This window comes from Eptatretus burgeri, chromosome 1, assembly GCF_056783735.1.
Source record: "Eptatretus burgeri isolate ZD-2024b chromosome 1, Ebu_testis_v1, whole genome shotgun sequence".
Classification (NCBI taxonomy): domain Eukaryota; kingdom Metazoa; phylum Chordata; class Myxini; order Myxiniformes; family Myxinidae; genus Eptatretus; species Eptatretus burgeri.
Window position 1 is genome coordinate 116,999,671 of NC_140961.1, and position 13,157 is coordinate 117,012,827.

The window sequence follows — 13,157 nt, forward strand, 5'->3', positions numbered from 1 at the left end:
ACAAGGTGGAGAGCTTGCTTTCAAACCTCGACTCAGATTCTGCAAACGGTCCAGATGGCATCAGCCCACGTGTCCTCAAAGCCTGCTCTTCTGCTCTTGCTCACCCTCTCTCTGTTCTATTCACACTCCCATTTGCTCAAGGTCATCTGCCATCTGCTTGGAAATCTGCAAACATCACTGCCCTGCATAAAAAAGGTGCAAAAATAGATCCTGCAAATACATACCAATCAGCCTTCTCCCAATCATCAGCAACGTTATGGAATCCATCATCGCTTCAGACACTAAATCCTTCCTATTCTCCAATGGCTTGATTTCCCATCATCAATTTGGTTTCAGACCAGGTCACTCTACCCTGGATAGATATAGCTGCTTCTCCTCTCCCATCAATGAATGGAGGTCCTCGATGCCAGACAGGAAATCCGAGCCGTATCCCTGGACATAACATGTGCTTTTGACACAGTCTGGCACCCTGCCCAACTCACCAAACTCTCTTCCCATGGTATCCAAGGCCATCTCCACTCATGGCTCATGGCTTCCTCTCCTGTCGCAGTCAACGTGTGGCCCTAAATGGAGTTCTTTCATCCCCTCTTCCTGTGCAGGCTGGAGTTGCTCAAGGTAGCGTTCTAGGCCCTGTTCTTTTTCTGGTTTTCATCAATGATCTCTCCGACTCTCTGGAAAATCCTCTATATCTCTTTGCTGATGACTCCACCCTCTGCCGTACCATCTGTCATCCCCCAGACCGGCATGCAGAAGCTTCTTCGCTCACTGCAGATCTGGATAAAATCACAAACTGGTCCAACACGTGGAACATGTCTTTCAATCCAGACAAATCTCACACTCTCACTATGTCTCTCCGAAAGGACTGTTTAGAAAACCCCCCCATCCACATTCTCAACAATCCTTTGGAAGAAGTCTTTTCCTTCAAGCTTCTGGGTCTCACTATCTGCCATAACCTTTCCTGGGAAAGTCACATTTCCAACCTCGCCTCGAAAGCCAGTTGCCGACTGGGAATCCTCCGTCGTGCAAAGTCCTTCTTCGGCCCCCTTGAGCTCCTGAGAACTTACAAAGCTTTTGTCTGTAGCCTGATGGAATACTGCTCTCCCCTCTGGGCTGGTGCTCCTGCCTCCTACCTTTCTCAGCTTCACTCTGTTTAAACCAGGGTATTTAGGATCATTGGCATCTCCCACAATGAAGCTGAGTCTTGGGCCTCTCACTCAATCACCGCAGGTTGGTCGCTGGTCTTTCTGTCTTCTACCGTCTCCTCTCTAACCTTGCCCCCCCCCCTGCTGTCTCTGCGATTTGTCCCCACCACATTTCCACAGGGCGCTCAAGGGCCGCCAACAACCCCCTTCTGGTAAAACTACCAAAATCATGAATCACTGCTCACTTTCACTCTTTCATTCCTCTTTTTTCCCGCCTTTGGAATAAACTCCCTCACTCTATTCTTTCCCATTCTTCCCTCCAGGCTTTCAAAACAGCTGTTCACCACCACCTATCATCCCCCATCCAAATCCTCCATCTTTTCTACTCCCGATAATCCACCCAAGCCCACTTCCTTCAATTCCCCTGCTTTCCTTCCTGAAAGTCCCTGCAATGTCCATCTTCTCTTCCCCATGTTCCCTGTCCCATTCCCATCCCTCTCCCTTCCACAGATCTCCTAATGTGTCTGTTCCCCACTGTTTTGTCCCTCCAACTCCTGCCCCTCTTGTCTCATGCCCCCCTTGCTGTGCGTTGTGTTTTAGCTCTCATACGAGCCTCGACAGGGTATACAAAAAAAAAAAAAATCACATCCCCTGTAATTATTTTATATTTTCCCAACTCGTGTTTCCTCACAATAAACATCGTATTTATTTCTTGGAAAACTTCACATCGGTGAATTCTGATGGATATAATTTCTCCATTAAAAGAAATCATGTGATTATCTTGGTCGGTTATCCTAAAATTTACTCTGTTTATGGTTTTTCCTGACACAGGAAGATATAAAACAGATTTTTGGGTTCCATATTGAATTTATAACCAACGAGCAGGGATACCCGTGCTCCGCAAAGGAATCCCGTGGATGACGGCGGGTCTGAAGGAGTATATGTCACAGTTAATTGTAAAATTGTAGAGGCTGCCACACATACACTGACACATACACATAGACACACACACACACACACACACACACACACACACTGACGTGCACACACACACACACACACACACACACACACACACACTGACGTGCACACACACACACACACACACACACACACACACACACACACACACACACACACACACTGACGTGCACACACACACACACACACACACGCACACTGACGTGCACACACACACACACACGCACACACACACTGGCGTGCACACACACACACACACACACACACACACACACACACACACACACACACACACACACTGACGTGCACACACACACACACACACACACTGACGTGCACACACACACACACACACACACACACTGACGTGCACACACACACACACACACACACACACTTTTAATAGTGTGGATACAATATTCACAACATAGAAATCGAACCCGATCATGTTTATACACCGCACAGCGTTTATTAATATTCGCAAGATAGAAATCAAATCCGATCGTGTTTATACACCGCACAGCGTTTAATATTCGCAACATAGAAATCAAACCCGATCGTGTTTATACACCGCACAGCGTTTAATATTCGCAACATAGAAATCAAATCCGATCGTGTTTATACACTGCACAGCGTTTAATATTCGCAACATAGAAATCAAACCCGATCGTGTTTATACACCGCACAGCGTTTAATATTCGCAACATAGAAATCAAACCCGATCGTGTTTATACACCGCACAGCGTTTAATATTCACAACATAGAAATCAAACCCTATCGTGTTTATACACCGCACAGCGTTTAATATTCGCAACAAAGAAATCAAATCCGATCGTGTTTATACACCGCACAGCATTTAATAGCAAACGTAGTGAGCTTCATACTCAACACCTGCACATGAGAGAATAGTAAACAACAACAACAACAACAAAAACAATACCCTGGCAATTTGGAATCCGTGTCGTTGGCTATGACCCTTTTGCTTCCGGTTTTTGTCATGGGGAATGATGCGTCCCTGGATATAAAAGGCATCGTCGGAGACATGAAAGACCCAAATATCAGACATGGTGTATATTTCCTCTACTGATTTTAATAAAGATAACTCCCGCATCATCAAAAAATAATTTTTAATCGTGATTTACATTATTTGATCGCTGATCCCGAATCCAGGCCGAAGTGACGTAAAACCGTTATACAGTAACAATAAAAATGGTTTTTATAACCATGGTTATAACAACAATGAACAAAGAAAATGTTAATAAAATACGACTTAGAGATGATTATTATATCATTATACGGTATAATATACATACGGTCATTTTTTCAAGTATGTCGAATGCATGTCATAATTAGGAAACCGGGAATTCGGAAGTCATCGTCTTCAATTGACTGTAGTATTAATTTCTCATTCTCCAGCAAATTCCGTTGGTCCTATGTCAATCGGTTGAACTTGAAAAATTAACGTTACGCAATCGGCTGATGACGTCATAATTCGGAAACCGGGAAGTCGGAAGTCATTGTCTTCAATTGACTGTAGCATTATTTTTTCATTCTATTGCAAATGGCGTTGGCCCCATGTCAATCAGCTGAACTTGAAAAATTAACATTAAGAAATCAGATGATGACGTCATTATTCGGAAACCGGAAGTCGGAAGTACAATTCTTTTTACATCGGGACACTCCCGGGTCCATGTTCTGTCAGCATGTGAAGTATGGTGAGGATCAGTCCAGTACTTTTCACGTGCATAGGTCACAGAGAAACACACACACACACACACACACACACACACACACACACACACACACACACACACACTTTCAACTATATATACATATATATACATATATATATACATATATATATATATATATACATATATACATATATATATATATATACATATATATACATATACATACATATACATACATATACATACAAATACATATTTATATATATATATATATATATATATATATATATATATATATATATATATATATATATATATATATAATGGGGTTGAGTCTGCACTGAATGAAAATGTTGCGGATTCGCGCCCGCCGGCGTGCGAACGGCCACGTAACTCGAATCGCGGCACGTCGCCCACCAGACGGACAATCCCGTCGTGACCCTCTCGGACTAACGCCGGGAACTAGTCACGGGTGGGCCTTTCGGCCTCACCACGATCGTGCCAATCGGCCTCGCTCCTTCACCTTCGACCCTTTACCTCTGGCTGGCTCCCCATTGGACAGAGGAAAAGTGGGCGTGAATGCTTTTTGATCCATGAATCTGCATATAGCGATTATACTCCGACGCACCTGGAGGCGGGGCCAAATCGCCCCATGCTCGCTGATAGGACGGAACAGAAGTGGGCGTGAATAGTTTTTGATCCGATTTCTTCGGAAAGGCTGGTGTTTCTGCACCCGCTGCTCGGTGCGCGCCCTGCACGAGTCCAGTATCGGTGCCCACAAGCGGCGCGGGAATGGCGGTGATGCGATGGTTGCGAGGGCGAGATGTGACGGCAAGGGTCGTGGCTGTTGGCGTTGTTGTTGTCGTGAAGCGGCGTTGCGGCTGGTGGTTGTTGTGTGATGGCTGTTGAGACGTGGTTGGTGGTGGTTGTGATGGTAGTAATGGCGGCTGGTCCAAAATAAAGATAGTAAAAGAAAAACGGCTATCCAGAAGGGTCGCAGCCCGAATGAATGACATTTATTCCCTCTAAACAACGGGTTTGGGCCTAACTACACATATACTTACAGAGATATCTCACCTAAGGGACCTGAATGGTGGTTTGCGAATTTCGTCAACCACAACACTACCCCCTCCCCTTTTTACAGACTCGTCCCGAGTCGTCAAATTTTCGTGTGCCATCATGTGTAGTTTTCCCCTAGTACATTTTACCTACGGATCCCTGGGTGCGACATTCATGGTATTCGTGTCCCCAAAATAAATAACCTGAGGGCTGAGTAACTACCTAAACAAACTCACTCACACGGACGACTTAAATAAAATTGCCGGCGCTAAGACATACATGCCGGGGGCGCACTCATATTTACAGTACATCTTAACCTTAACTTACAAATTTTACACTAAACCATGGCCCAGGATCAATGAGCTCTGCAAAAAGAAAGCAGTTAGCAGGGAGCCAGGCTGCTCGAATGCAGTCTCTGGCTCAAACAACGCAGGTGACAGGGAACGTGGCCGGCTGCTCACACGCAGTCCAAGGCCTTCCCTTTTCGAAAATGAACCCAGTGAATCACAACGGTGCATGGGCTGCACAAATGCAGTCTCCGTGCCAGCTCAAGTGGCACACGCAATGAACATAATGAATGGATGGATGAATGGATGCACGCAAACACGGTGCACGGGCCGCCACTGCAGGCCCGTGTTGTAGCTGCCAACAGGGCAGTTCTTGCAGCTTGCAAACTGTTGCTTTCTGATCCTGGCGCACATGGCAATCAACAGGGGGGGGGGGCAAAGCAAAAATTGAACGGGGGCTGGTGAACAGGGGCAGTGGGCATGGCATGGCAAAGGTGATCAGGCAAACACAGCCCGCAGAAGAAGACCGCTGCAGGCAAACACAGCCGGCAGACGAACTGGCCGGCACAGGCCTTGCAAAAAAACAGCTGCAGACGATCCGGCCGGTACAGGCCTTGCAGCACAGCAGCTGCAGCCGATCCAGCCGGCACAGGCCTTGCAGCAAAACAACAGCTGCCGATGAAGTTGGCCGGCCTCTGCCTTGCAGCAACGCAGCCAGCAGATGAAGCTGGCCAGCCTTTGCCGTTCAGTGGAGGTTGGTGGAGGGAGTGCGGTGGTGCTGGCCACTCGGAAGGCGGGCTCGGACCTACCCTACGGTCTCCCTCCCAACCTATCGCCTTTGCCTGTCATTGTCTATACCCACTCCCTTAATTTGTCAAACCCCAATTTAGCCCCAACTTTTTTTTTATTTTTTTTTTACTTCCCCACTATAAATCGTCCCCTAACCCCCTTTATCGTCCTTGTTCGGCTAACCTATCCTGTCACCGAGCCTACTCCCAACCCCTACGTTCCCTTCCCGGAGGGGAATGAGGGAGAGCTAACGTCCTGTGTCGAGGCCCAACGAAGCCTCAGGATGGCCTCCCCAGACTTCAGCGATCTACAACACAAAGTGGGTCCAGCGGCCCACAACGAGAGCGAGGGGATGGATGGTGCGGAGGGGTACACTTCCTATCTACCCTAACCATTTAACTGTTAAACTACCCCGGGGCTTTCAATAAGCGCCTCTCGCTTAAACTATTGGTTCTATAAACCCAGATTCCCGTCGCCTGTGTTGGTGTCCTCACAATTTCGGGCCTCGCCCCCCAATTTTCTCTCCGTGCCCTCACACGGACTCATGGCTGGGACACGTGGCTCCCTTTGGCAGGCACGACCCTCTGCCAAATCTCCCGCTATGGCACCCCCGGGCACTACACTGCCTCCGAGCCTACCAGCTCCCTAAACACCGGGGAGTGCCCCCCATGGCACCTCCCCTGAAACGCACACGTGGCAGGCTGGCTTCCTAGGTCCCTTTCCGAGGGTCACCCGTGCCCACAACACTGCCCACGCGGCTAATGGCGCCCCGGGCCCCCGCACCAAGCAGGCGCACCCGTGCCCACTACACTACCTCCAAATGGGTTTCGAGCCTACATTGACACCAACAACAAAACGACCTCCATTTTTAAATTTAACTAACCCCCTAACTCACTCTACACTGACCCCGGGGTCCCTTGGGCGGGAGTCACTCCTCCCCCCAATCACTCATCGCACCATGCAGTCCCCATTCGCTCCATACACACAGACCCGCTGGCCTCACTCACTCACCAAGCACATGCTTCCACTTCACTCACCAACTCTTCAATACACTCACCGCTGAACTCTGCCATCCTTGTAACTACCTCCCCTAACTAACTCGTGCTCCCACGTCGTCCCTTGAACTATAGCACGTTCCATTTAACCTACGTAGCTAAACTACGTCCCCGCTACACATCCACAAGTCTGTCACTGTCTCCAAATAATCCCATTAATCAATTTCCCAACCTAAATCTCACTACAATCCCTCTAACTAATCCATTCCACGGGCCCCATGAGGACTTACCCCTGCCCCATGGAGCCGGTCTAGCTATGCTAACCCTTCTGTGCCATCTGTTTCCATCCTGTGCCCTGGTCAAGGGGGTCTTCCACCCCTTGCCCAGGAATCCTGTGCACCCGAAAGTGAGGCTTGCCTTTTTTTTTTTTTTTTTTTTACATGCGCAGCACCAGCGCGGAAACTCACAGCTCGCGCACTTTGCACCTGTCCGTGACGTCATGCAGCTACACGTGTACCTCGTCCCTCCTTGGACAGTACCATCCGGCAGGGATACCCCTCCTGCCAGATTCCAACCCCACGCGCAGCCATGGCGTCACTGTGCGCATAAAAAAAACACAAGCCCCACGTCTCGAGGGGTTCCCCACGCGAACACATGTGCTTAGCCCGTTGGAGCTTAACACACACGATCGCGTGGAGAACCCGTCCGGTCCAAATCCATAATCCTGCCTAAACTTTGTCCGTCCGCGGGATCGGCAAATCCACCACTGGCGTTTCCGGACCGGGACTTCACTCTCGCAAGCGAGCACGTGGGGGTCTCGTGCGTTGCACAGCACGGACCTCGTGCTCACTGCTGGGTGAACCCGGCACGGTCCCCGAAACAACTACAGCCGCTACTCGGCTTTCTTTCCTCACATGTCGCCGTCGTCGCCATTCGACACACGCACTCCCGCGTGTTACGACGCTAACACACCTCACCATTAAACTCACACCGGGAGACGCGGCTGCATGTTCACACATGCCGACCGACATCTCCCTTACACACCGCTCTCTCACACACACGGTCTCCCTTGCACTCGGCCGTTCACTCACGCATGCCATCTCCCTCGCACACGTGGCTCCACTCACTCGCGGCCTTCCACTCAACTCGTGCCATTTCCCTCACACAAACCATACCACTCACACACGCGGGGCACTCGCCCGCGGTTCCTCACTCATACTGGCCGTTTCACTCACACACACGGCCTCTTCCACTTGCGGTGCCCCTTTTACACACGGCGTGCTGGGAAGCACGTACTCCGGCACAATCGCCACCACACCACTCACACACAGGGTCGCTTCCACACACGGGGACGCACTCACACCTTGCACCACACACACAGGGACAACCACACTGGGGATTCGTGTCCCCACAAGGGTCTCCGGGGCCTCTATACCCCCCAAGCTCTCCGTGCACCCGTTCGCAGCACTTCTCCCCTCGAACTCGCAAAGCACGACCGAACCCACCTGGTCATGACTCGCCTCAAGGGGGCATACTCCCTCCCCTCGTTCCTGGAGGAGGCCATCCCGCTGCTCGCACGGGGTCTCCACCCAGTCCACCAGCTCACCCCCATTATCCTCCACTACCTCCGTGTGTGTGTGTGCGTCACTTACCCCGTCTTCATCGTGCAGTCTTCCCTCAATCGTTCCCATCTCCCGTGTCTCTGCCAACTCAGTCACCTCTTCACCCTTTACCTCCCTTGTCTCAACTATTATTTCCGTCTCTTCCCTTATCTCCCTCGTGCACGTCTCCGTCACCCCAACTAGCCTTTCCCTCTCGGTTACCGTCACTTTTTCAGTCACGACCCTCGCCCAACACGTCCCCCGAATTATTTTTTCACCCGCCTCCACCGCGGGCCCGACAGCCGTTGCACTCCCTCCCAGCTCGTTCGCTCCCACACGTGGCATCGCCATTTTGAGCTCCCCGGTTACTGCCTTCATGCCCGCCTGCAGGCGTTGGCCCATGTTCCGCGTCTCACCCCGCAGCCCTTTCATTTCTTCCTTCATGTTTGTTTCCATCTTTTCGTTCATGCTTTTTATTTCGTTCATTTGTTGTGTATTCGCATCCATTTTTGCTGTCATTGCCGCCAACATGGCGCATAGCTGGGCCATGTCGGGTGCGCTTGGGTGAGCCGTTTCGGCAAGGATCGGGGGGTTTTGGTGGAGAGGGGGAGGGGAGGTGTCATACACCGCGGCCGCCGCCGCACCTATTTCGGGCTCTGGGTTCAGTTGGGGGAGTTCGTGTTCCTGCACAACCAACATTTCCTGCTCGGGGTTTTCATTCTGGACCATGGATTCTACACATTCTACATCCATTTCTAATACCCCCGACTCCCGCTCGCCTTGAGACGCCATCTTATTTCTCGTAAAGGGTTAATTTAGCTCGCTCGTAATTTGGAGGGAATCGGGGGTCGCTCCTCTCACCCCTGGACCGATTCCCGTGAATTTAATTGGAGACAGGAGGGCCCGTTTTCCCGTTCTCCGATACCAGTGCCGCGAGGAGGGCGATGGGTTTATATCGCACGACCTGACACCAGTGTTGCGGATTCGCGCCCGCCGGCGTGCGAACGGCCACGTAACTCGAATCGCAGCACGTCGCCCACCGGACGGACAATCCCGTCGTGACCCTCTCGGACTAACGCCGGGAACTAGTCACGGGTGGGCCTTTCGGCCTCACCACGATCGTGCCAATCGGCCCCCCGCGTGGGATGGGGTTGCTCGCCAAATTCGACCTACCTAAGTACCCACACGGAGGGTAGACCGGGCGATCGCACCTCGCCGCAGGTCGACTTCGGACACGGGCCACTTTAAGCGACCCGTTCCGTACTATCGGGATAACCGAGCGGTGTTATCGTCAACCTGGACGGTTCAATTAATTATCGGGCGTTTTAGCCCACGACCAACCCTTTACGTGAAGTAAGATGGAGATTCAATTAGAGAAAAGACGAAGCGAAACAGGAGAAACAGTTCAACATAGAGCACATTTATTTCGCGATGGCACACGGATAGCACACATATACAATTATACACCAAAAGCAAATGTAAAAGAAGAAGAAACACACAATAATGCACAAAAAGCAAATGTAAAAGCAAAACACAATGCAGATCTACCACCGACTACCGAGCACACGGCAACACATACAGTTTTACTTCACAGACGGCGCCGACAAACATATACTCAAAGCAAAAGAAAAAGGGACCACCCTCCACGATGAGGGGGGGGGCAGACGGGCCTGGGGCCGAGACCGCGTCGAGCCTACCCGTCTGGTGATGAGCCGCAAAATGGCGGTGGCGCCCCGACTCTGCGGGCCTCGCTGGGACTGCCTGGTATGGGGTGGGAACGGGGCCCCCTTCTCGCACTATCTCAGCGCGGGGGGGAAACAGGAGGGGGTTGTTGATGCTCGGGGGGATGAGGATATCTCGCTGGTTCGGGTCCCGCGACGAGCGTCTCCACCGCGACCTCGGTCGCGTTATCGGCCTCCCCTCTCCGCAGCTCCCCGACTCTGACACGAGCGCCCCCTCGACTGCCTTCGCCACCGCCACCTCTCCAACTCTTCCACTCTCCACAGCTCCGTCCAACTGCTTTCTCCGACTCTTCTCTTGACTGGCTCTTCCCAACTCAACTCTATTGCCGGCGAGCGAACGCGGCCCTTTATAGCCCCCGGGGCCTCGCTCCTTCACCTTCGACCCTTTACCTCTGGCTGGCTCCCCATTGGACAGAGGAAAAGTGGGCGTGAATGCTTTTTGATCCATGAATCTGCATATAGCGATTATACTCCGACGCACCTGGAGGCGGGGCCAAATCGCCCCATGCTCGCTGATAGGACGGAACAGAAGTGGGCGTGAATAGTTTTTGATCCGATTTCTTCGGAAAGGCTGGTGTTTCTGCACCCGCTGCTCGGTGCGTGCCCTGCACGAGTCCAGTATCGGTGCCCACAAGCGGCGCGGGAATGGCGGTGATGTGATGGTTGCGAGGGCGAGATATGACGGCAAGGGTCGTGGCTGTTGGCGTTGTTGTTGTCGTGAAGCGGCGTTGCGGCTGGTGGTTGTTGTGTGATGGCTGTTGAGACGTGGTTGGTGGTGGTTGTGATGGTAGTAATGGCGGCTGGTCCAAAATAAAGATAGTAAAAGAAAAACGGCTATCTAGAAGGGTCGCAGCCCGAATGAATGACATTTATTCCCTCTAAACAACGGGTTTGGGCCATACTACACATATACTTACAGAGATATCTCACCAAAGGGACCTGAATGGTGGTTTGCGAATTTCGTCAACCACAAAATATATATATATATATATATATATATATATATATATATATATATATATATATATATATATATATATATATATATATATATATATATATATATATATATATATATAGAATGGGGTTGAGTCTGCACTGAATGAAAATATTGTATTTGTTCTTATTCCATCTTTATAAGCACAATCAATCAAATCACAGTGAATGAATACCGAATTTATTCCTGAGGATATTTGAATGACATTATCACTGTAAAACGTCCCATTAGTTTCAATCTTTTTTGAGGAGAAACCCAATAACTCTCTAAATGAGTTATCAATTGTGAAATTAACCTTGTCGATATTTTGTAGTTTAATCGTTGATTTTGAAGTATCTTTTCGAATATCTATAACAATATTTTTTGGTTCATCACCCTGTTCTTTCGGAAGACGAACAATTTCGGAAGATATTTGAGAAATATCATATGCTCCGGGTGAAACTATTATCATTTTGTATCCACTTCCCAGATTACAATTAAACTTGTCATTTTTCTCGGTTATATTAAATAAGGTATTATAAGTTTCTTCTTCTTTTTCTTCTTCTTCTTCTTTCGGCTGCTCCCGTTCGGAGTCGCCACAGCGGATCAACTGTCTCCATTTCGCTCTATCCTCCACATCTTCCATTGACACTCCAACCACCCACATGTCCGTCTTCACCGCATCCATGAACCTCTTCTTTGGCCTTCCTCTTCCCCTCCTGCCTGGTGGCTCCATCTTCAGCATCCTTCTCCCGATATACTCCGCTTCCCTCCTGTGCACATGTCCAAACCATCTCAATCTCACCTCTCTCTCACTTTGTCTCCAAACCGTCCTACCTGCGCAGTCCCACTAATATGCACATTCCTTATCCTGTCCATCCTTATCACTCCCAACGAGAATCGCAGCATATTTAACTCTGCCACCTCCAGCTCCGCTTCCTGTCTTTTTGTTAGCAGCACCGCCTCCAAACCATACAACATAGCTGGTCTCACTACCGTCTTATATACTTTCCCCTTCACTCTTGCAGCTACCCTTCTGTCACAAATCACTCTTGCAACTCTTCTCCAACCACTCCATCCTGCCTGCACTCTCTTTTTCACTTCTCTCCCACCATCTCTGTTACTTTGGACAGTTGATCCCAAGTATTTAAACCCATCCACCTTCCCCACCTCAACTCCTTGCAACCGCACCATACCACCACCCTCCCTTTCATTTACACACATGTACTCCATCTTCCTCCTACTGACTATCATTCCCCTTCTCTCCAGTGCATACGTCCACCTCTCACGGCTCGCCTCAGCCTGCTACCTACTCTCCCTTCAGATCAAGATGTCATTCGCGAACATCATAGTCCATGGAGACTCCAGTCTGACCTTGTCCGTCAACCTGTCCATCACCATTGCAAACAGGAAAGGGCTCAGAGTCGATCATTGATGCAATCCCACTTTTACCTTAAACCGGTCTGTCATTCCCACCGCACACCTCACCGCTGTCACACTGTCCTCATACATATCCTGCACAATTCTCGCATACTTCTCCACCACTGCCGACTTCCTCATACAATGATACAACTCCTCTCTTGGCACCCTGTCATAATCTTTCTCGAAATCCACAAACACACAATGTAACTCCTTCTGGCCTTCCCTATACTTCTCCATCAACATTCTCAAAGAAAACATCACATCAGTGGTGCTCTTTCCTGGCATAAACCCATATTGCTGCTCACAAATAGTCACCTCTCCTCTCAACCAAGCTTCCACTACTCTTTCCCACAACTTCATGGTGTGGCTTAACAACTTTATCCCTCTGTAATTTTCACAGCTCTGCACATCACCCTTGTTCTTGAAAATCGGAACCAGTACACTTAATCTCCACTCCTCTGGCATCCTC